Source organism: Ambystoma mexicanum, chromosome 13, assembly GCF_040938575.1.
Source record: "Ambystoma mexicanum isolate Mex_15411 chromosome 13, UKY_AmexF1_1, whole genome shotgun sequence".
Classification (NCBI taxonomy): Eukaryota; Metazoa; Chordata; class Amphibia; order Caudata; family Ambystomatidae; genus Ambystoma; species Ambystoma mexicanum.
The window spans coordinates 133,620,915-133,646,735 of NC_090938.1; the positions used below are offsets into that span (position 1 = coordinate 133,620,915).

Here is a 25,821-nt window from a genome sequence, read left to right on the forward strand (position 1 = left end):
TGCCCCTGCGGGTGCTTCGAAACAGAGACAGAGTGGCAAAAGATAGATGACCGGCGAGCCCACCCCGACTTGGTCCCCTCGGCGATCCCCACGACCCACCCGGGCCTAAATCCTCACATAAACCACCGACTCGGCCATGGGCAAAGACAAGGTCAAGCGGCAAACCCTGCAGAGTAAAATGCACCTTTACACAGTGGAGGCCCCCTCCCGCCAGGAGACACAAAGCGGAAGCAGGCAACATGGAAGGAACTCAGGACCCCCAACTCTCCCTGAATGACTTAATGAAAGCAATTGGGGACTCGAGAACTTCGCTGGAACTTAAAATAGGAGGTGTCTCCACGGAAGTATCTCTCCTACGCCAGGATCTCCGCAACCTGTCGTCCAGGGTCGGATAAGCGGAACAAAGGGTGTCGGATACAGAAGATAACGTCCGCCAGTTGGAACAACAACTAGCCATAATCGCCCAGAAAGTCAACCAACTTGAATACCGAGCCGAAGACAGTGAGGGCAGGGCACGCCTCAACAACCTCATGATTCTCGGGATCCCGGAGAGAGAGGAAGGCCCTAGTGTCGAACTTTTCCTAGAGGACTGGCTACCTCATGTCTTTGCCCCCAAGAAATTGTCGAAATTCTTCTCTATTGAGAGAGCACATAGGGTACCCACTGGGAGACCCACCCCAGGAGCCCCGCCTAGAACAATAATAGCACGCCTCCTCAACTACCGAGACCGAGACGCTATCGTGCAGATGGCACGGGCCTCCGGCCCAATCACATACAACAGCTATAGAGTGGGGTTTTTCCCGGACTATACCAAAGAGGTCCAGAAGGCCCGCCAGTCATACGACTCTGTCAAGAAGAAACTTCACTCCTTGTCAATTAAGTTTGCTCTCTTCTTCCCGGCGATACTCAAGGTCCACCACGAGGGCACGACCCATTTATTCCACAATCCCAAAGAAGCATGGGATTGGCTCGAAACACAGATCCTCAATGGGCCCATGGCCCGACGCTCGCCCTCCGGACCGCCTGCGTGCAAACCCGGGCCCGGGCAGCGCTCGAAACCCTTCACCCAGATAGACCCGGAAACCGCATCGCCACAGCGTCCCACCCAAAATACCACAGAGAACGGATGAGGTCTGGGCACCACAGACCCGAACTTGCCACGTGACAACACGGAAACTACATCATTGCGGCCACCACCGTTCAGGTACCGCAGTCTCCACAAGGGCTACACCCTAGGTCGGGTCATCCCGACGCAGTTTAAGTTCACCAAGTTATAAGTTCAATGTTTGGGCGACAGGTGCTCCCAGTTGGGGGGGGGGGAGTACAGGGTGGGGGGAGTTTTGGGGAATCGAGGAAACGGAATCACGAGAAAAGAAAGATGGAAACCGACGAGAGCAGACAAGGCAAACAAATACTGTTTTGGGCCAGGACCAGAGACGCAAGTATCTGCCCGCCTTCAGGCGCTCCAATGCGAAGCGGCCCCTGGATGTCCCCCCCGAGAGGAAAACAACATACGTCCCCGGGGGGAAAAACGCAACTGCCACTAATCCTCCCTGCTACCCCACCAAATAGACTCACGCAGACAGGATGAACTCCAACAAGTGACAATACTGTCCTGGAACGTCAATGGCCTCGGCTCTAGCATAAAGCAGAGACTGGTGCTCCAGTACCTAAACCGACACTCGCCGGACATTGTCCTCTTAAATGAAACGCACTTGATAGGCACAAACACCAACTTTTTCAAAAGGTCCAACTACTCGAATGTCTGCCATGCCGGATTCACGAAAGGAGCCAGGGGCACAATGATTCTCGTTCACAAGAGAGTCCCTCTCCAGGTTAGGAAGATCAGGGCGGACCCCCGGGGCCGCTATGTATTGATGCTAGCGGACATCTGGGGCGAGAAATGGGGCCTGGCAGCAATCTATGCCCCCCCACGCTGACGAAAGAACTGCTCGCCGAGCTTCAGAGCTTGCTCCTGGAGGAGGAGGCTGATGAGTGGGCGCTCAGAGGGGACTTTAACGAAGTAATGGACATCGCAGTCGACAGAACCTATAGGCGAGCTGGAACATGCCCCACCTCCACGCCGCTCGCCGAGGCCTCAGGAATGGTGGACGCATGGCGCACACTTCATGGAGACGAGGCAGGGTTCTCCTTCTACTCAGGTGTCCACAAATCATTCTCCAGGATCGACTACGCCTTCGTCCCCCGCAACATGACCCACAGGCTTCTCAACGCTGCATTCCTCGCGAGAGGAATTTCGGACAACTCCCCGCTTCTTTTAACTCTCAAAAACTCCTCCTGTCGCCCGGATCGTAATTGGCGCCTAAATGCATACCATCTCCGTCTTCCTGAAATTGCGGAGGAGCTAGAAAAGAGGACAACGGAATATTTCAAAATTAATGAGGGCTCGGTGGACTGTCCGATTTCGATCTGGGAGGCATACAAAACAGTCCTACGAGGGGAGGTTATTTCCACGGTTTCCACCTACCAACAACGCCAAGTCCAGAAGATCAGGGAAGCAGAAACACGCGTCCTGGAGTGTGAGCGACAAATCCTTATACAAAACACCCAAGAAGCAAAGGAAGCGATGCTCACGGCGTAAGACGCCCTCAGTAACCTGTCCCTAGACAACGCACGAACTGCCCACCAATTAGTCCGGAGCCAAATATATGAAAGGGGCGACAAAGCTAACAAGACTCTGGTCTGGTTGGAGAGACGCGTGCAAAGCAGGGGACACGTAAGGGCAATCAGATCTCTGGATGGGACATTGTTGACAGAAGACTCGGATATCGTCGAGGCATTCGCCACCTATTACAAGAATCTTTATACCCCACCCATTGGGAATCCATCAGTTGAACCCTCTCGATACCTCGACCACATCGAGATTCCGATACTCCCGCAACACCAATCTGATCTCCTGAATGCTGACATCACTGACACCGAGGTACAAGATGCACTGGCGCAACTCCAACCCGGGAAAACTCCGGGCCCCAATGGGTTCCCAACTGAAAGGTGGAAGTGCCTCGGTGGCATGCTACCTTCCCACATGCACCGCATGTTTCTACGCAGCAAGGAACTAGGAGCACTTCCCCCAGACCTCAGGAAGGCATGCATAGTTGTCATACATAAGCCTGGGAAACCCCCGGAGGAATGCGCCTCCTATCGTCCGATATCCTTGATCAATGGCGAAGCGAAGGTCCTCTCCAAAACACTTGCTAACAGACTGCTGCAAGTGATGGAGACCCTCGTCCACCCAGACCAATGTGGTTTTATGCCCAATAAATCAACTCGGATGAACTTACGCAGAGTCCAATTTGCACTGTCCAGGGCAAAGGAAATACCAGCCCCACTCGCCCTCCTGGCGGTGGACTTCGAAAAAGCCTTTGACTGTGTGGGGTGGGATGCTTTGTGGGAGATCATGGCTAGGATGAACCTGGGGCAGACATTTATATCCTGGGTAAAACTTTTATATGCATCCCCGGAGGCCAAGGTGAGGGTGAACGGCAGGTCCTCCAAACCATTCCCCCGGGGTCGGGGCACGAGACAGGGATGCCCGCTGTCTCCACTCCTCTTCCTCCTTGCCATCGAGCCGCTAGCGATTGAGCTTAGAGCTAACACCAACTGGACTGGTTTCGTCTGGCCGGGAGGGGGAGAAGACCGCCTCTCGCTCTATGCGGATGACCTGCTCTTATACCTCAGTAACCCGAGTATCTCGTGCCCGGTGGTCTCCCTCATACTCAGGGAATATCAGTACTTTGTAGGCCTGAAGGTTAATGATGCCAAAACCATCTTCTTCCCGATTCAGGGTGGCGAGTCGGCGATCCCGGAGACCTGCCCATATCACGTCTCTATCAGGGAACTCAAATACCTGGGTATACGGCTCGACCCGACGCTTGATGGGTTCGCCCGGCTTAATATGCAACCAGTCATAGAGCGGTTAAACAGAGACACCCCCCATTGGCAATCTCTTCCCCTATCGCTAATGGGCCGGGCTGCATTATTCAAAATGATGACCCTTCCAAGACTATTGTATGTCCTCCAAAATGCCCTATCCCCCATCCCCCGAGAAACATTCGCACTCATTGACAAGACCCTGCCCACACTGCTATGGGGCGGGAAACAATCCAGGATTGCCCTTGATACGCTCCAGAGATCGGTGTGGGAGGGTGGCATCGGTTTACCCTGCATACGCACCTATTACCTGGCCACACAGATAGGGGTGGTGAATGACTGGATCCACGCGGATCCCACACTCCCACACACCCGTATAGAGCTGGCGACCATGTCCCCGCTAACACCGCTCCAAATCCTCTACGCCACCCACGATCAACTCCCGGTGCTGCCCAAAATGACCCACCACATCTGGCGCACATGGCGGGCCGCACACAAACTAATCGGCTGGGAAGGACAGCCAACACTGTCGCAACCCATATGGCACAATGCGCTCCTCCCGGAACTAGTGAAAATGGGCTCCTTCGGTCACTGGCTGGCAAAAGGAATACACACATTAGCACACGTGATACAAGAGGGTCGCCTCCTGAGCTTTGAGACCATGCGCGAACAATTCGACCTGGCACCCATGGACCGGTTTCGGCATGCGCAACTGTCCCACGCCATCCGCACCCAATTCCCCGACACTACGGTCGTACCTCCCTGCTCTCCCATCGAGACCAATATCCTTCCACAGCACATCTCCTCTAGGGTCACTTCCACTCTCTATCAGGCCCTTAACTCATTCGGGGCTACACAACTTGACGGGCTAAAGGCAAAGTGGGAAAGGGATCTGGGCCCCCTGGAACCTGAAGATTGGGTGGAGCGTTAATGTACCCCAGAGAAATTGGAATAGAATCCAAGCTCAGACTAATACAATTGAGGATTCTCCATCGTTCATACCACTCAAGCACTGCGATGGCCAGATGGGGTGGAATAGAAGACGGGCCATGTGTCAGATGCAAAACTGAACCCGCCACCTTCTACCATATGTTATGGGACTGTCAGGCGATACAGGCCTTCTGGGTGGGCTGTGTCAACACAATCTCAGCCGCTCTGGCGACACCAATCCCTAGGGACCCCAAGATGATACTCTTGGGCATTGGGGTGAAGTAGACCTGTCCAAATATGAGAAAATGTTTTTGGCAATTGCATTGGGGGCAGGCAAAAGACTTATTGTGGCCAATTGGGGATCTACCGAACCACTGAGCCTGAACCGTTGGAGTAATGAGTTGGACAGGTGCGCAACCTTAGAGCGCCGGATCTATAATGCGAGGGGCTGTCCCCGCAAATTCGAAAAAATATGGGGTAAATGGCTAGACGCTCAATGAGCCCCGCGGGTGGGGGTACACCGGTAACGCTGCTAGCATTGTTTGCCTGCCTTGTCCTATTGATATCTTACGGTCCTCGGCCCCACGGGCCGTGTTGCTATGGATAATTGCCTTCAACATGTATACCGCTGATTCATGTCTTATTCATGTACGTTTCTCTATGTTATGTTGTTAAAATTCAATAAACAGAGTTATAAAAAAAAAGAATGTTGCAGTTAGCACCATTTGATAGATGCCCATTCTGCCTGAATTGTGAGAACACCCACGTCATGTTTTCTTTGTTTGTCATTTTTACATTACTTTAAGGTGGCAAAGCTTTGTCTGAGAGAAGGGAAGTGAAAAGTGTTAATAAGACATTAGAGTATTGCAAATGAACCCTTTAAAATCAGGGATCTTTGTAGTTGCAAATAACATAAAGAGATAATGGCCAAGAAGAACCAAATTGTCTGTATTGGCAACCTGATGAAGCCTATGCAATGTACCTCATTGCAGTCTTTTGTGAATGGGTGTGATGAAGATTCTTTTTTATTTTTATGTACTGTAAGGAAGGCATGATATCAAAGTAAGACAGACACAAGTGATCACAGTTCAAGGGTGTTTATTGAACTTTATCAGGGATGTGAAAAACACCTATCTAAACCTAAATCTAAGATGGGAGCAAGTTACGACCATCAAATAATAATAATACAGTCCTAGTGGAATCGAGTCAAATAAAAAGGGCCCATACTAAAAAAGAAAACTATTGCCAATCCTTACCGCTAAGCTACAAAATAGTGTGGAATAATGTTCACAAAAGGAAAAGTGTTCACAGAATGATATCTCAGGATTTTTAGGCCATTGGCCTCCCTTCCCCATGTGTTTAGCATGGGACAAGGCAGGTCACTTGAGCACAACACACTCTTGGGCTTCTTCGGCACAAGGTCACAGTTCCTTTTACCAACATCAGGGTCTTCTGTGCTCAAGTCTCTTTCATTCAAAATCTCTTGCTTCAGAGGGCCTGATGTACCAGAAACAACAAAGACAAGTTTTACTGTTCACCCTGGATCCCCTCTTCCGGGCTCAGATCCCCTTTTAAACAATTAGTCCCCTTCTTCCGGGCTCTTCACCAATTTCAGTTTGTAGGCATCCCTCAGTCGGGTTCACATTTTCCACAACAATATATTCTCAGGTGAGTTTTACTGTTCACCCTGGATCCCCCTCTTTCGGGCTCAAATCCCCTTTTAAACAATTAGTCCCCCTCTTCTGGGCTCAGACCAATTTCAGTTTGTAGGCAATCGAAGATTTTTGAATGTGCACGGGATTCAACTTAACCTGCTGCACGACCACTTCGATTTCACCGTTCAATATTTACACACTCTGGGGGTACGAAACAGAGACCTTTGAGTGTGCACCCATGTGGCGCCAGACCACTCTATATCAGGTACCTATTTTGGTTTTCATAAAGCTTAATCGCATATAAGTTCTTTGTTGATACAATGTTGCCCCTTTCAACCTTGAGCATAACACAGTCCGGTCTACTATCAGTTTCTCCCGACTCACCGCTGTCCTGAACTCGTTGGCGTTGATTTGCTGTCGGAGTCAAGGACAGTGCCACAGTGGAAATTGCTTCTCCCTGCCTTGGCTATCAATGTGACCGGGACCCGTGTACCTTTGTCACATGCTACACCATTCGTCAGCTGTAAATCTTGGTTTTATGTTTATTTTCCATGAGGCTTCTTGAAAGTCGCAATCCTTTCTTGAAAAGGGCACGGTTAACTCCCTCCTTTTCATCCTCTCTGGTGTTGCTACCTTTCTCCCCGGTTTAAACTGCCATCCCGGCATAGCTGCCTCCTCTGGCGTTTGACCTTGCTCCCTTTAGGGTCTCCCTCCACCGGATTCTGACACCTCTCTTCAAGATTTAAAGTTCACATAGACGACTTACCTCTGCCAGGCTCTAGCCTCCTCTCAAAAACTCCTGGTTCTCAAAATAGGTTTTTGGACTTCCAGTCCCAGAATGCATTATGATAATTTTGCTCCCATTTCACAGCTCCCCAAAACAGCATTCCCTGATTTTAGGAGTTGTAGGAGCCAAAAGGGGATGTTCAAATGAGGTCAGGGTCTCACCTCCTACCCCTCATAGACCTGGGTTCGCCTGTCTGGCCGGGGGAGGAGTTCTGCTGTGGGTACCGCCAGGCAACACCAGCTGCCCCTGGTCTTGCCTGTTCGAGGTATAGTTCCCTTTCCACACTAGTGTCTCCTCTCAAGTAACAGGGCCAGTGTTTGGGCAGTTTTCTCCTCCAGATCTCCCAGGGCATCTGCAGCTCGCTAGGTCTTTCTCCTGCTTCCCCGCATCTTCCAGCATCCCTGACTCACTCAGTGTGCTCTTCTGCTCCGCCTTTTATACTTTCTGGGAGTGGTAATTAGGTTCAGGTGTGCATAATTGTAAAGGGAGGCCTGACTTTGCCTGGCCTCGTAAATGGGACAGTCTGCTGTCAATAGGAAAGAGTTTTCTTCTGTCTCTGAGCATGTTTTTCGTCAGTAATCTTCATCTTCCCAATCCCTCTATTCCTCGTCTCAGTGTTAGAGAGAAAAAGGGGGGGAGTTTGGAAGTCAGTAAATCCTGTATAGTAGGATGGGGAAGCGATCATAAAGGAAAGGGGATACAATGTCTCACCATCGGGTCCCCCTATCCTACTCCCAGAGGATCCCTCACACAGGTGATCCTCCGACACTGGTCCATTCCCAGGAACTGGATCCAACAGCAATGGCCGTGTCCTGGCCAGCTGGATGACAAATGGGGATCAGCACGTGATACACCTTCTGGTTTCTCACAATAGTCTTGTGAATAGTGTATATATTTTGAATGTGTTTTCATGCCCCCCTTGCCGTTGATATGATTTCTATGATATATAATTTATATTAATTTTGTCTTTTAATGTATTTTTATCACACATGATTTTAGGTAGTCTGACAGAAAAAACGGATATATTAATTGAGCAACGGTTTCTGGAGCTGATGGTGTCATGTGTGCCAGTAATTCCTTGTGCAAGAACTGTGATAAGACTACATTTATTTGATCAGGCAAAAAACTAGGCTTAAGAGGAGAAGGAATCGTCAACTAAAATACCTATTCCCACTCAATTTAAAGACCTCATTCTTAGGCGGTCACAAAAACAGTGTTCTTCAGGACATTCATGTTGTACAGTCCCATCTGTTGATCCCGATCACTTCATCCGTAGCAACACGATCCTTCACAGTATGAACGGGGAGCTGCCTTGAACTGCTTCAAAATCCATGATCTCTAGAGGCCCAGTAAATCGTAAACTGCAGATTACCTTTTGAAACACAAAGCCATTTTCTTAGCTTGCAAGACTAGTGCAGCAGAAAAGCAGCAATGTTTAACCTAAACCTGCAGAGAGAGGTTTCACCTCATCATCCTTTTAGCAAGTCAAATAGGCAATTGCTCACAACATATTGCAAGTGGTGATTCCCCTTACAGTACCTCATACTTAGCAGGCAAGCTTTTTGGGCACATGAAAACATACTCATGAATGTCAGCTTCTAATTCTGCACATGAAGGGCAACAGGTTGGCATTGTGGATAGGATAAGCCAGCAAATCAAGAAAGAGTTGCCATTTTCATTTCTCGGACCAACTGTTGGAAGAACAGGTCCATTTATGGTTTTGCACCAAATCTTCTAATTCACCAACTGCTGCACATGAAAAACTCATACAATTGCAGAGTTAGTTTTAATTTCCATGTATTGGCCATTAAGGCTCTTCCTTTAATATCCCCTTTACTGTATCAGAGTTAGTCTTCTCATCTACTCGTACTTGAAAATCTCATAATGCAATTGGTGGTCAGATTCTTCGCACTCCCTTCAGTAGCGTTCCTCAGGGTTTTTGAACTAACTACTTCATTGTGTTACCCCTTAACCATATCATCAGACAACATCAGAGTTATTTAAGTGGTTAGAAAGGTTTCCATTTGTCCCCAGTACACATGCAAGTGATGAGATTGTGTTATTGGTCACTGCAGAAGCCAAAATCAAGTAATGTCATGTTTAGACAGTGTTTTTGGTGATTTTTCAATGTGCTCCTGAACCTGTTCAAAATGACAACTGTAGAACATACTTTACAGATATGAAAACCTTAGTGAATTTTAATGGTCAATTCTCTCGTCAATGAGCTCTGAAGTGTGCCCTAAAGTGAAAAGACATTTCAGAGTTCTGCTTCCTCTTTACCCTTCAGTTAAAACACATTATCCAACATAGGATAAGAAGTTGCGCAGGTGCTTCTATCTCACAATCCTTTTGAATGCAAGTTTTATATTTGTTTTTTGGATTACTAACTTGGGAAACCACTTTCTTGTTGGAATTGACATCACCTCAGTTTAAAGAATTTTACAGAGTGTCTTATAGGGATAATATTGTTTTAAGAACTCCCCATTCCTTTCCTTCCAAGTTATTATCTGAATTTCCCATAAATCCAGAAATGTATCTACCCTAATTTTTGCTTAAACCTGCAGTGGATTCAGAAATCTTTATTATTAATATTATACATGTTTATGTAGAGGTTTGATGGATTCCCCTCGTTTCTAATCTCTGTAAACTTGTGTTATTATTCCCCAATTGTTATCTTTATCAACCTTAGGAGGTTCAAGGGCTGAGTCAGTCCTGCTAGGATTCGATACCTGTGATCTGCAGGCAGAGCACAGGTGGCTGATGTGATTGTTTAATTCACAGGCCTTTCTTGCCCAGTGGCAATATGGCTGTTCACAGACCTCTTTAATTTTACCTTGAAGGGAAGAACATTCAATTAGATTATTTAGTAGGCAGGCTTCATCCAGTGTAAGATTTAAATGTTGTGTTGAACGCCTGAATTTATATTAAGTTGGTGACCTGGAAAAAAAACTGTTCTAGTTGCAGTTTACTCTGCTGGGATTAAGAAAGGTGTTGGCTCTCTTCACTGACCTTCCTTATTCCTTGAATATGTTTTACAAAAAGTAAAGTTGTTTTAAGAATGCACCTTTATGTTTTTGCAAAAAGTTGAATGTGCATTTTATTTCAATCTGAAATAGTTTCTTGACTTTGTTTCCAACCCCTTTTATCGCTGAAAGAGATTAGCATAATTGAGCTGGTCGCTGGAAACCTTGTTTTTATTTTTATTTTATTTATCTGTCCCATTCTGGCAATACTTCAAGTTGTTTGTTGATTTTGGGGTAAATGTACTGGGAAAGAAGCAGCAAATGTCTCTATTACTTGGAGGATTATCCTCTGCAGCAACGAAAACGAACCCTTGCATGGTATCTATGGTACAGATGACATTCATGCACATATGCTAACGGCTAAATCAGTCTCCATAGTTACACTTTCTGTAAATGCTATTCATTGAACATTATTCAAGGCTGAGACACAGTTCAGTTCTGAATGGTAAAGACTATTTTGGCTACATTGTTGGCTGAACCTTATGCTTCCATGTCTCAGTGATATTTTATTCTTCAGATTCTTGCAATTCATAGGCCTAATAGGGCTTTGGTTTAAGAATATGTAAGCTGGGAGGCCACCAGGAGGCGCATGAAGGAGAGGTGAACCTTCAACTGGCTCTGCTAAGCTAGGAATAAAGGGGCCATGAGCCCTCCCTTTACCCCCGCCATCCCCCAAGGGTTGCCAATTTCATTTCCCCAGAGAGTTCATATGCCCAGCGGCCCATGCTCCAAGTTTGGGGTGAATCCAAGATGTAACGGCTGAGTACCGTCCAGCCGGGCTCACTTCAGGAACTATTTCAACGCGAGTGCCGGGCCGGAACGGGGCCTGCAAACCAAGCGCCTGAGCCCCTAAGGAGACATACTGCTGCGAGCCTCCACCAAAGGGGGAGGACAGCTACGTCCAGCACACAATCCAGCTGGGAACCATAGGGATAGGTCAACAGCGAGGACTCTCTCTTATGCGCCGCACTCGAAACGCGAGTGCAAGATACTCTCTCCAGCTAATCTGGCCATCCACCAGAAGAGAAGCCTGCAGGCCCAAATGGTCCTGATTGAGAGATCCGCGTGGAAGATGGAGGATGGAGGGGTGGCAACTCGTTTGGCCAGCATAAAGCTTGTTAGACCCTACTCATCGTGACAAGCTGGGGAAACCTGGGAGGTAAATGAACAACGCTTGTGGGCTGTGACATGCTGGGTGGGGCAGAATAACGCATCCATGCTGTGAAAGCCTGCAGCTGGACTGAGAGTGGAGGGATGCAGAAGCGGCTGACAAGCATGCCCAGGCCACCCAGCGACAAGTTCACTTTAAGGGGCATCAGTACAGGCTCTAGTGCCTTCCACAGAGCTCTGTGAGAACAGACATTGAGGTGCATCCCCACCCGTGGCACAGTAAGCCATCATACTTGGTGGGGGGCTAATGTGGCGACACTCCCTGCACGGGCGGGTAGCTCTCAGTGCCCCGCCTCGCCCAAGAAAGGCTCCTGCAAAAAGATTTGGGGCTCCCTGCCCCCATAGTCCGACCAACGGGGGTCCTTGTACCTTTTACAGTGAAAGCACTAATTGGGTGATGAGAGGAATCCATCAAGCCCTCCATCGCCCCCGTTCTCGCCTGGCGTCTGGAGGTTTGGGAACCTGGACCACTCCACTGGACAGGGACACACAAAGAAGAACCAAAGTCTGACAACATCTAGAGAATCGCCAAGTGGGACCTGCATACGGGACTCCGCCACAGGCGGAGTGGGTACTATCTCGGCTATAGTCATTTATGGCCTGGAGGCCTGCTCTGCTGAAATTCAGATTCCAACCCCACTCCGACATCAGTTGTAATGTCGACCCAGCCCGGGAAGCAATTATGGCAGATGACCCAGCCGCAACCAAAAAGGACATGCGCTAATGGAGGAGATCAAGGGAATCTGCACAGTACTAGATAAAAGACTAGATCAAATGGATCAAAGGATGGACTCCCTAGACGAGAAGGTCCAAGGCATTGAGAATAACCAAACGTTCCTAGACATGATGTAAGCAAAAATGGACATTAGAATTTCAGAACTGGAGAGCAGGGAGGCGGAGACTCAGTTGAAAATGGATGACTTCAAAAATAGGGATTGAAGGATCAACCTCCGTTTCTTTGGATTCCCAGAAAAGGAGGGAGAATCTGAAAGTGACATCAAGCACTCCATAATGGAAGTCCTGAGGCTTCTATTCAGCTGAGACGTTCTCGAGGAACCCATCACTGATAGGACCCACCGTGCTGGAGGCGACACTAGAGGCCCGAGAACAGTCCTGGCGAGATTCCATTACTATTCCGAAAAGGGGAAGATTCTGGAAAGGGCCGGGAAGGTGGGCCCTCTTGACTATGGCCCTGCCAAAATAACTATTTTCCAGGATTTGTCGGCCTTCACGCTAGCTTGGCAAAGACAATGTGGCACCCTCATGAAATGGCTAAACGAAAAGGGGGTGAGATACCGCTGGGGGTCCCCCTTCTCTCTTTCTTTCGAACATGAGGGCTACTCCTACAAACTAGTGAAAGAAGACGATATCCAACGGGTCTCAGCAGGGCTAATGGATGATCCTGTTCTCTGTTAGCGGAACTCAGAGCCTGAAGGAGAAGGGTCCGCAGGTCAGAGCCCCCGGCCGGACAGACACACAATCCCAAGGTCTCGTAGGTTCAAGAAACTTAACACTCCCCCAGGGGGTAAGCGGAACAGATGACCAGACCCCACGAGCTTTATACTTTATTTTGTACAGGGTTGGGGGGAGACCAGGAGGTCACTTGGGAGAAATTGCTGTACAGACTCATAGCCCTGTTGGCGGGGGATTGACGGAGCAGTACACAAAAAGACAGGGAGAGGGGAGTGAGGGATTTGTAATGCTTAATTCAGGGGGGGCTCAGGGAAGTGAGCTTTGAGAGGTGTGTCCTACGTTCGGGAGGACCTCTGGTGATTTGATTCTGTCTCAGACGAGCTATCTGAGCGGGATTGGATGCCTGTGAGGGGGAGAGTTGTGGGGGGGAGTTTAAAGTTGGGAGTCTATGTAAACTCTATGTTAGTTTTTTTTTTCTTAACACTGTGTTCTCAGAAGGACTAAGCGTTTAATGCATTACAAGGGGAAGGTCTCTGGTGCGGGAGGAGGTTTGTTGTACCATGGCTAAGGGCAGACTATGGCAATGTGTAATCTTGTAATCGGCTCCCTCAATGTGCGTGGTTTTAATTCCCCAAGTAAAAGGTTGTTGGTTCTTCAAGAATTCAAGAGGGCTGGTTTGGACTTACTATGCCTGCAGGACACACACTGGGTGAGGGATAATTAACCCCATTTGATATCCAGAGAAGTGGGGGAAATATATACAGCCTAATGCACGAAAAAGAAAAAAGGGTGTGGCAGTGCTGGTCTCCACCCTCTTGGGATTTCAGGCAGATGAAGTCATGCCAGATGGGAATGGGCGCTATGTTTTTGTCAAGTGGAATATTAATGGTGCCCGGACAACCTTGGCTTCAATCTATGCCCCGGACACGGGTCAGTGTGACTTCTGGGAGGGGGTGAGAGATAAGTTGATCATATTTGTGACAGGCTGTCTAATTGTAGGAGGGGTTTTTTAACATGGTGTTTGACCACAAGAAAGATTGCAAGAGGTTGGGGATGTATGTTGAGGCACAAAGTAATGAGGGGGATTTACTACGATTTAGAAATATTAACAACACCCTCAGTGTGGTGGATTCTCTCTCTGCCCCAACAGAAGGAGATAGGCCTTTTACCTATTTCTCAGTAGTCCACAATTGCTAGTATTGATCTAATTTTTGTTGACTTACATCTCAAAACCCTGGTCCTAGAGTCCCATATTGCCCTAATCCCGTGGTGGATCATTACATGGTGAAGGTGGTAGTGGAGAGAGATCACGCTCCACCCCCATCGGAACTTGGAGATGTAACGACTTCCTCTTGAAGGATAAGAAAGTATCACAAGAGCTTTTGAACACAATCAAAGAGTATTTCACTTTCAATGGCACGGGAAAGGTGGGGCTCTAATCCCTGTGGGAAGGGTTGAAAGACACACTAAGGGGGGTCTTGATGAGAATAGGTTCTCGAAAGAAGAGAGGGGGGGGAACAGGAGGCGACACTTCGTTGAAAGATGGAAAAATTACAACCTGGGGCTAATCAGGGTAACTATATGTCCCCTGCGATCTCAAGTTAACTCGGTCGATACAAAGTGCAATTGAATGCAATTTTGGTCAAAGACAAAAGTACCATGAAAAAGGGGTAAAGGCAGATAAGATTCTCGGGTGGCGATTGAGGGAGGACAAGAAGAAGAGGAGGATGATAGGATGCATTGAATCGGAAGAGATGGCTGTCAGATGGGACCAGAGAGCCATAGTAGAGGAATTTGTAAAGTACTATGACAAGCTGCATGTCTCAGAATGGGAGGGTCAAGAGGAACAAATAGATACATTTTTTGGGGGGGTTGTGCCACCCGGGTCTAACATATACTACAGTAGAGAACCTTGACTCCCCCATTAAAGTGGAGGAGCTGGTGTTCGCTATCAAAAATATGAAGTGGGGTACGGCACCAGGGGAGGATAGCTCTACAATGAACCTTTTTTTTTATTAATGTTTTATTGGTTGAAAAGTCAAACATGTATAAAAACAATCATTAACTTAAAAAAAAACCTTTAACATTCTTTGTTCCCCAGAGAAAGAAAAAAGAAAAGCCCATCCATAGCTTGCAACAACAAGAGCCATTTCACTAGGAATAAAACCTTTTCCCTAAACAGCTCAATTGTAAATACCATCCATGGATGTTACAACATCCTCTCCGCCTACTCATGAGATGATACTATGTCAGATTGACATTGAGACAATAGGGATATGCATCAATCCCAACCTCTCTTAATCCCCCTCCTCCCTCCCTGTTTCCCCCTGTTTGGTTAATACAACCTCCAACATTTTCATCACAGCTATAACCATCCTAGGCTTCTCACCAATTAGCATCCATGTCCACCATTCCCCTTTCGAGAGAGTAGTTTCCATCAATGAGGACTCCTCTAGATATAACATTCGAATCTTAGTCAGAGCTTCACAATTCATTATTAAATGTTTTCCGGAGGTTCCACCAAGCAAGAGCTCATACAATGTCAACAGTTAGCACTTTCAATCCCCACCATTTTCCTCTTAAACAGAATCTTTCTTGAGTGTAAGATATGTAGGCGACATCTAAGCAGAAGATCACGATATTTGGGGTCAGGGAATTTGATCATGAATTTCGGAAGTTCGTTAACTCTGCCTCCCTCCACGGACAGTGGATCTTTAGACCTTAAACCAATGCACTGATCCATGGTGGTAATCCAATCACAGAGCAGCAGTTTCTTTCTCACACTCATTGGGTTAGACATCAGCAGGTCGACGGACACATCTTTATCCCGCAAAAAAATGTCCACCTTATTTCTCCATTCTTCAAATGGTCCATTGACTACCCTGTTTGCCAAGGCCAAGAACTTAAACGGTTTCTCAACATTCTCTAGGGCACATTTCCTATATAATTAAACCGTCTTGCAAGCTACTAGTGATTCCAAAGACTGTAGCCTATGTTCAAATCTAATTTTACACAGTGGGAGATCATTTGGCAGGCACAAAATCTTGCGCCAAAAATGACCCTACAATTTCGCCCAACACTCATATGAGAGACGGACAGCAGCTTCGGCTCCATAGGTTATGATCTGTGCCACCTTTTGCTTATAGAAGGAGATGATGGGAATTAGTGTGAACTTACCAAATTTCTGGTGTACCAGCCTACCCTGGTTCACCATAGGGATCATTTTCTGTCATAGATAAGCTTAATGGGCAGCCTCATCAGTATTCCTATTAATCTTGACCCCCAAATACACTATTGAATCCACCGTCTCTAGAGGAGTTCCACCCACCCTCCAGGTAAAGGTCTCTTTTTTAACCTTCTAGCCTTCTTCATTGGGAGGACCTTAGATTTACTTGCATTTATTTTCATACCCTTGCTCTTAAGGTATGATTCAAAAGCTTGGAGGCGGTGCTGGAGGCCTATAGGAGTACAGTCAAGGAAGACGAGGTCATCTGCAAAAAGAATCCACGGAACCAGGGCTCCGTTTATTGAGGGTGGAAAGGCACGTACATTCTCCTGGAACAATCCCAAGTCGGAGATATATAAACAGAAAAGTAACACGGCCAGGGCACAACCCTGTTTCAGGCCCCAGAAGGTAAAGATTTGACTCAATAGCGTTCCCCTTGTGGAGAGCCTAATTCGCACCGAGGTGTTAGTATAAAGTGCTTCAATTGCCTCTACAAAATCCCTAGGGCAACCCCACAGTCGCAGTTTCGCCCACAGATGGCTCCTGAGGACCCTGTCGAACGCCTGTTCGAGGTCCACAAAGGCCAGAACAGCGTTGATTCCTTCTCAAAGCTCCTTTCCTTAAGTAAGTTTAGTAAGAAGAGGTTTAGGGAGGTGCCTACAGCCCTCACAAAGCCCGTCTGCCTCGGGTCCAAAATACCACTCTTATCCTCCCAGTCTTTCAGATCATGAAGCAGGAGGGTTGCAATAAGCTTTCCCAACGCATCCAAAAGGGCGATAGGGCGATAGTTTTTAGGATCAGCCCTATCGCCCTTTTTAAAAATTGGCACAATTAAGGCTTCCTTCCAAGATTCGGGAATTGTTCTGTTGGCCATGATTTGCCTAAACATTGTTAAAACGACACTAACCCAGTGGTCTTTGTTTGTTTCTAGTTCGTAGTTTGAGATCCCATTGGGACCGGCTGCCCAACATCATGATCATCCAGAAGAAAGTTCCATCCCCCACTATACCTAGCTTTAGGGCTATGCAAGTCCTCACCCGGGTCGGAGAACAATGACTGATAATGACTAATCCAGTCTTTCTCCGCCACCATCACCAAGGATTTCTCATGTCAGAACACCCCACCATTATTAATTAATTCCCATGTGGATCTAGAATCCTTCTTGCAGACCGCTTGTAACATGCACTCGGCATCATGCTGAAGACGCAAATGCTGCGTACTTCTACATCAATTTTTATATGTCTGCCGCACTTTTCTTGCCCTTTTTTTCTTGTCCAAGCCAGAATCACACCCTATTTGTTTCAGAGCTCTACGCATGTCTTCTCTTTTTTTAACCAGTTCACCGTCATAGACATGCTTTTTTGACCACGGCAGATCCCCTTTCCGTACTCCTGGTTTAGAGAACTCTTTAAGGAGCCCCCTATAAACAATGTTCCGAGGGTCTGTCAACAATTGTCTATTATACTCTGTCAATCCTCCTGACTTCATGCTCTTTCAATCTGAGGCGAGTCCCACAACTCCTTAATTCAACCTCTTTCATTACATCCTTCTGATCTTTATCCCACCTACCCCCAAAACATATGGTCAATAGATTGTGATCACTGATGGTTTGGGGGATCACCACAAAGGTCTCAATACTCTCCTTAAGGTTGTTGGAAATGAAGCAGTAGTCAATGCAAGATGTCAATAAACCATTCCTCCATTTGGGGTGACCGGGAATATCTCCCTCCGTTTGCCCGTTTACCAAGTGCATTTCTCTAAGCTTGATACTCCTCATCCAATTCTTCTCCCTTTCATTCCATTCCTTCTTATCACACAGCTTCCCAGTCTTATTAAACAGTTTGATATTAAAATCTCCACACAACACTATTTTAACACCATCCCCTTCACAGACAGCCTCATCAATCAAGTTAGTTACAGCCTTCGTAAAATCGAATTACTTCCCCACATTGACTCGCCAATACACGTTGATCAAAAGCCAAGGCCGGACCACACCATCCAAATCATTTTTTAAATAATTTGCTTGGACATAGGGATTTGGGCATTTAGTTGCCGTAATCGACCAACCCAAGTCATTCCTCAGCATCGTCAGTAATCCAGAAAATGGGCGGCCAAACAACCCTTTAGGAGCCGGGTTTAGTGACACCACATAACCATCACACTGAGGAGGCTCCCTTAACCAGGTCTCTTGGAACATGAGGATGTCCAGATCCCCCAAAGCCCGCAATCCACCCTCTAGTATTCCAACAGCCGGAACCCTCTAGTATTCCAACAGCCGATCCTCAATAAGGTTGATGTCTTTTTTTCGATAATCTAGCATCTTCCAGCCCACTCAGAGCACCTTCTAGCCATGACCAAGCTGGAACGATAGCCGCGGGTGATGTTAAAACCCTCGGCTTTCCGAGCTTTCGCTACTGTAAATTTCGGAGAGTGTAGATCTTTCTTGTGGGCCACCGAGACCATCTCTTTAAATTGCCTATTGAGTCTTTCGTTACCCCTTTCCTTCCTCTTCTCCTCCCCCCGAGCTAGATTTTCCAAATCAGGGGCCCTTGTAGAGGTAGCCAATTTCCAGTTCATTTTCAATTGAGCGTGAAAGTCAGTTAGATCAAAACCGAGGGTTAAGAATTTGTCTCTCAGTGCTAGCAAGGCATCCTTTTTACCCTTAGAGATGCAATATAATCCAGTTTGTCTTTTTTTTTTTCAATGAATTCCACAATCTTAATATCCTCTGTCATGAATTTGAGATTCAGGGCTATAGTATTAACCAACCGGACAACATTTCCCCTATTCAGCAAGAACATTGTAGAATCACTCTTAATCGTTTCCAAGCAAACCTTTGGACTCAGTTCTTCAGTTTTATGTGACGGGCAGCGGTTTTCCATCTCCCCCTCCTTACCACCTCCCATCTAGGCTCTTTATTAGCACCATTGGGTTTATACCCTTTGACAGTCTTGTTTCTATTCATAGCTCCTAGACCACCTCTTCTCATGTCCTTGAGGGTCCTCAATCCAAGCTTTTTTTCATTGGAAGGACTTTGGGTATTGGCGGCCAAAGGCTCCTTGGTTTTGAGGGGGAGGTTAAGCAAGGCCATCCTTCTTTGTTCGAGGGTCTTAAAAAACCCTGATCATTTTCTGGTTTATTCACAACCTTTTTGGTAGAGGCAGAGGCTTCACCAGACTTTGGTTTTTCTTCCTCGTTAGCAACTAACAACAGTCTTTTTACTGGGAATGTAGTCGGCCAGAGCGATTCCATTAGTGCTCTCTCGGCTGGTTCCACACCAAGATCCCTTGATTTTGAGAGACCTTCCATAAGTTCCCATTCAGAGTTACTAACGTCTTTCCATTCAGCATCTTCCTCTGCTTTCTCCAATTCTTCCACCAACAGACTCAGCTCTCATATGGAGGTATCAGGGAAGGGGGGGCAGATCTCTCCTAGGCTTCTTCGCAGCCGGCAGACTAAGTGGCAGAGGTGGTGATCTAATGTTCCTAAGGAATGCTCAGGAACCCTTCGCCTTCCTTTTGGCATTCGCTGGCAAGTTTTTTGATTTTGTTTCCGCTTGTGATTTATGCTTTCCAGGAGGAATTCCCACTGCACTGGACACACCCACCCTCAATGGGCCCTCCTCAATTACCCCTGCCGTTTTCTGGTCCTTTTTAGGATTAAAGACCGAAAAGATGTTCTTCACTACAAGGGGCGCTTTATCCCCCTGTCAAATCAACAGCAGGGACCACCCCATCCTGGCCAATTGGTATGGCCCTAGATGATTCCGCCACACTTTCTTTCAATGGGGATGACAAGCTCGTTACCCCTTTCACCTGCATCCTCATCCACTTACAATCTTGCAAAAGGGCTTCCATCATCAGGGACTTGTCCCCAGATTCACGACAGGCCTGATCACAAATTCTATTTTGCCACATACGTGAAGTTTCCGCTTAAGTGTCAAGGCTTTTCTCAACACTCCCCGCTCGAGCTTCCATAATTTGCATTTTTTCCAGGAGGCCCCCCCATCATAGCTGATTGAGTTTGGAAAGACTCATTCAGACTCTCATATAGCTTTGTAAAAGGCCCTAAGGAGATGGACAGTGAATCCATGACAAGATGCTGCAATTGCATTAGATTAAACCCCTGGATCCCCCTCCCCAACACTTCTCTTTCTTCTTCCACGTTGTTCCTGTATTCGGGGGGAATAGTCCGGTGATCCACTCCCAGATGAGGAGGAATCCGAGGGCAGCACACTATCCACTGAGGACGGTCGTAAGCCTCTCCTCTCTGGGGGACTATTTTCCATCGAGGGTTGAGTGGGGCTATTAGAGGGCGAGGACACTGTACCCATTTGGGGAGCTTCCAATAACTCTTCCCTCTCTGACCATGCAGTTGGAGTCTCAGCCATTGTGGGATCAATGACTTCCCCAACTTCCTTCTCCCTGGCCTCATTCAACTCCGCAGGAACATCGATTGCTCTTTCCACCAGGACCTCCGCTTCCAGAAGTGATTTGTCCAATAGTCTAATGCATTCATTGACTCTAGACATGCTAAGTCTCTTTTGTTTGGCAATTTTGACCGTAAGGTCAGAAAGGTCGGTCGCCAGTTTGTTTGCCAACTCCTCATTTGCTCCTTTTATCCCTGCAGGTTTGGCACTCAGAGCTGCTAATTGAAGACAGGAGTTTAGGCTAGGAGAGAAGACCTCCAACTCCAAAAGCGCTCCAATACCCTGTAGCCCCCCCCCCTGCACCCCATCATTGTCTTCGCCTGGGGGTGGATAAGCGTCCACAGCATTGGATAAGACGGTTTCCCTGGTGACTTGCTCAGCATCCTGAGACTCCGCTCCCAACACCAAAAGCCCCTGCTGGGTTCCTGCCCCCTCTTTCCTGGGCATCCATATATCCCTCATATTGGAGTCAGTTGGGGGCAGCAGTTCAGTGTTTCCTAAAGTTGTTTCGCCCTTCCTTCTCGGAAGACCAAAGTCTGTGTCAGCAGGCACCAACCCTACCCCTCCTCTCCTTATCTCCTCTCCTTATCTGTTGCCGAGTTTTTGCACCATGCATGAGGTGGATCTTAATTTCTCCATTCCTTTAAGTGGTCCCCTGTGGCAGACCACCCCTGTGCCAGGGTTTTATGGGCTTATTAAAAAAATAAAGAAAAAAAATAAATAAGTAAATTACGAGTATCTCCTCTGCTAAATCAATCAGGGCTCGGTTCCACAGTATACAGTTTCCTATGTATACCAAATAAAGGACGTTTTGCCTCAGGTGCACCATAAAAATATCCCAAGCACAATTGCAGCTATATTTGCATTTTTCCTGCTCATGGACTTCAGGGCTCAAGGGCACAGTATTTGCCTTGCTGGCAACAACTCTCTTACTCAAAATCTCTCCCCCACCGCACTTACCGGCTTGCCCACTCCCGAGCGTTTTCTCAGAGCCCTATTACCCACACGGTATGGGGCCGGGTCCGAGACCTCGGAGCAGGAGAAAGTCTGTCTCCACACCTCTCAGCGCCGCGTTCACCAGCTTTCTTTTTCGCGGCTGCTTATCTGCTCATCGGCTTTGATGGAATTACACAGGACCTTCTGCACAGTTCGGGAAAAACTATGCAGAGGAAAGAACGTTGCATGTACTTGCGCAACCTTGTCACGCCGTCAAGCCGCGCTGACTCGCCTCGTCTCATCTATTCTCGCAAACAAAGTAGTGTCAGCCGCTTCCGACAGCCAAAACGGATACCACAGACTTGCCCCACATCGACCATGGCAAAGGGGAATGAACTTTTACAAGCTCTTGATTTCTTCTCGTCCCCTACTTAGTTTTCAATGCCTGCCTGGTGGTTGAGGCCCTTCCCAACACGATGTTGATGGCAAAAATAATAGTGATCCATGAGGAAGGTAAAGGCCCCTTGAAGTGTTCTTCCGATAGACCCATCTCCCTTTTAAATAATGTTGTGAACATTCTTGCAAAAATGTTAGGAGGTAGATTGAAGTCGATCCTACCAACATTAGTACGCAGTGACCAAGTGGGCTTTATGAGACAAGGGTCGGACAACATATAGAACACCATGACCCTTATCCACTGCGTTCAAGCAGAGGACCTTGGTTTCTCTCAACTCGGAAAAAGCCTTTGATAGGGTCGAGTGCCCCTTCATGATGAAGGTTCTTGAGAGTATTGCGTTCGGGTCGAACTTCCGGAAATGGGTTCTGGCGCTATATACGGGCACCTAAGCACATGTCCAAATAAATGGAGGGCTTTCAGAAGTGATCACTCTGTCAAGGGGCACAAAACAAGGTTGTCCGCTCTCCCCCCTGTTGTATGCCCTGACCATGGAACCAGTGGCTGTGGCAATACGAGAGAACCAAAGTATGCATGGGATAACTGAGGGGGAGATTGAATGCAAACTGTCACTCTTTGCAGATGATAGCCTGGGTTACCTCACCAATATTCCACAATCACTCCTGGCCCTCATGGAACAGATATCGAGAAATGGTCTCCTGTCGGGTCTCAAAATCAATGTACAGAAATCATGTATCATGCCTGTTCAAAAACAGAGTCCTTTATTGGACGCAAAGAGGGGATACTTGAATGAAAATTGAACACCTCAAAATTCCATATCTGGGGGTCCAGATTACTAGAGATTTGGGATACATGGTGTGAGTGAATTACAACCTTCTACTAGTGCAGCTTAAAGTAGACGTGAACAGGTGGACCCCTTTGGTGTTGACCTGGTATGACACTTGAGCTCAGTCAAATTTGAATATTCTCCCCCATGTACTCTACTTGTTTGCCTCCATCCCGGGTCCACCAAAAGAAATGTTCTACCTGGACTTATTGGGAGATATTTGCAAATGTATCTGTAGTAATAAGACCCTAAAGATGAAGATGACTACTCTTAAGCTTCCAAGAGACGAGGGGGATGGGGGTTCGGATTCCCTAATATTAGACTATACTACAAAACAGCCCAATTACGTATACTACGCGACCATATGAGAGATGACACAAAAACCTATTGGACATACCTAGAAGACCGAGCTGCCCACCCGTTAAAGATTAGGGATTTTCTTTGGTCCCCACTTAATGCAGTTCTGGAGCAATTGCGTTCTCACCCTACATTGCAAGTTTTCTGGACACTCTGGCATGAGAGGGGGCTCAACCGAGCGCTTTCATCGTGGCCCTCACTGTTGTTCTCGGTATGAGGTCCCCCATTTAATTTTGGAAGTCTGGGTCTGCGAAACTCACAAAGATGGTCATATATGGATCTTGAGAGGGTCGCCAACTGTTTAAAAATGGGATTTACCTAGACCTGGACTCAATTAGGGAGGTATTGGGGAAAGACACAATTTCGGTCTTTGAATACATTTGGGTGAAAGGCATACTTACCGACCCGCAATGGGAAACCTCTCTGGCAAGGGACCTCAGCGCTTTTGAAAATGCCCTAGACTCAGCTAACACAAGAAAGGGCCTCCTGTCCAAACTATACAAGGCTATGAAATTGTTGTCTCTGGCAGGGAGACAAACATTTTAGAGATACTGGATAACCCTACCCGGGAGGAGGAAGGGGGGGAATTCAGAGGAGTGGGCTAACATCTACCTGGTCACGTTCCATGGCAATCTGTGGAGCATAACAACAAGATGTTGATTGGATGGCACAGACACCCTTTGAAGCTATCTAGAATGTTCAGAGGAGTCTCTCCTCTATGTCCCAGAAGATGCGGGGAGGTGGGCTCTCTTTCACACATGTGGTGGCACTGCCCAAGGTTAAGGTGATTTGGAAGGAACTACTGAGCTGAATGAAAGACATTACTGGGATTCAGCTAGAGCTGGACCCCTTGCAGGTGCTTCTGGGGATTCCTGAAAAAGATAGGTTGAGCATAGACTTCCTAGAATGTGGGAGGCGATGCGGAGAGCGGGTCGACCGGCCATCGCCCAAGGGTGGAAGAATGAAAACCTCCCCTCTAGGAGGTATGGGAACAGAAAGTGCACGCCATGATCTTTATGGACAGACTGACAGCTATGGTGAACGATAACCTGAAGGCATTTACACAGGAGTATATGCGATGGGAACGGAATGACTGGAACTTCAGATGGCTGTAAGCATGACCAGAGGCACATGGGTGGTTTAGAAAGGAGGCGGGGGGCAACATACCGAAGTCGCCTTAACCAAGAATTGCGCGCCAGAGACACTAGAAAGCTGGTTTCTGCAATACACGGATGATCTTGAGCTTTGAATTAATCTTTGGGGAGGTGGGGGTAGATTTGAGGAGTTAGTATGTGCATGTTTTGGAGAGGTCGTTCTCTGTTTTAGAAGGAACTTACTGTGAACTTCTTAAAGTTCGACTTGAATTTGGGGTACCTTGGCTCCTGGGTTGGGTTTTGCGTTAGAGTGTGGGTGGGGGGGGCTTAAGCTTGTATAACTTTTATCTATTCTGATTGTATGTGCTTTACCTGTTTGTTTTGAATAAATGCCAATAAAAACGAACTTTAAAAAAAAAAAAGAGTATCCAAGTTACTTTCTGTAGTACCTACTGTGTTCTTAGCCTTCAGCACGCTATTCCAGCCATGAAAGTTTTGGCATAACCAGGTAGCAATAACTGGACTGTAAGGGCAGCAGTTATACGTGGCATGTGGGGGTAGAGAAAATCAATCAGGGATCCTGAGCTTATATGCTATTAAAGTGGCAGTATGTCTTATTCAGTACAGTACATATATATGACACTCTATTCCTGTGACGGAATGTGCTTAAGGACTAAAAATACGGTAGTTACAACAGTGAGTACCTTTTACAATCTCTTCCTTATTTTCTGAGCAACACTATTCCCTCACTCTATCGCTCATCAACAGCAGCTCGTACCCTGCTCTCCTTTGCACTGCTTTTCTTCTTTGCCATTCCTGCTCTCATTCCTTGACTTGTCTCACCTCTAAGCATATCCTCTCTCCTCACCTTCTTGGTCTCCTCGAATCTTTCTTACTAGTCCATTTTCATCACAGTTTCACTCACCTCTCTCTCTCTGCCACTTCCTTCCACTTCAATTTCATCACTGCTCTCTCGTTCTTTTTCCTCTCTAGCATCCTTCAACACACTCACATTTTTTGCCCCTTTGATAGCCAAGAGCCCTCTCTTCAACAGCAATCTCTTCAATATACATTCTCGTTTCCAACACTCAAGCCCTCTCACCCCTCTTTGGCACCTTGCTCTCATTCCGCCATCCTCCTCACTCTATTCTTATGCACATCTACTTTGCATTTTCAGGATCATCCTCTCCTTCTCCAGCATGCACCTCGTTCTTTCACTTGGCACAACTCAGTCTCTCCCTATTTTGATAGAATCCATCCTTTTTAAATCTGCCTGCATTCTCTCATCATCAGTTTATAGTCGTAGCATCGAATGCCAAAGCATCGAATGCTTTACCATCTAAAAAAAGGGTCGAAAAAAAGCATCTAAAGCATTTTTTGTTCTTTTTTTTAATGGGGTGTTCCCCCCAACCCCCCATTTTTTTAACCTTTAGAAACCCAATACAATTACGCTTTAGTCTAGATGGTAAGGCATTCGATGCTATGACTAGATACCCTCATCATCACTTCTTATCTTTCCAACAGCACCGCACTCTTTTGCTCAATCTATATACCACTGCTGCACACCAGAACCGCTCTTTCACAACAGTACCACCCTTTATCCTCAACACCATTTATCTTCTCAATAACGTTGAGCAGTACTTTCCCCTTTTGCACTCATCACAACTGC

The 25,821-nt window shown here is 47.1% G+C and overlaps 1 protein-coding gene across 1 annotated transcript in view; it reads left to right on the forward strand.

The window, feature by feature from the left end:
• FKBP5 (FKBP prolyl isomerase 5) overlaps positions 1-25,821 on the forward strand; it is a 569,315-nt gene that overhangs the window by 165,820 nt on the left and 377,674 nt on the right. The window lies entirely within an intron of this gene.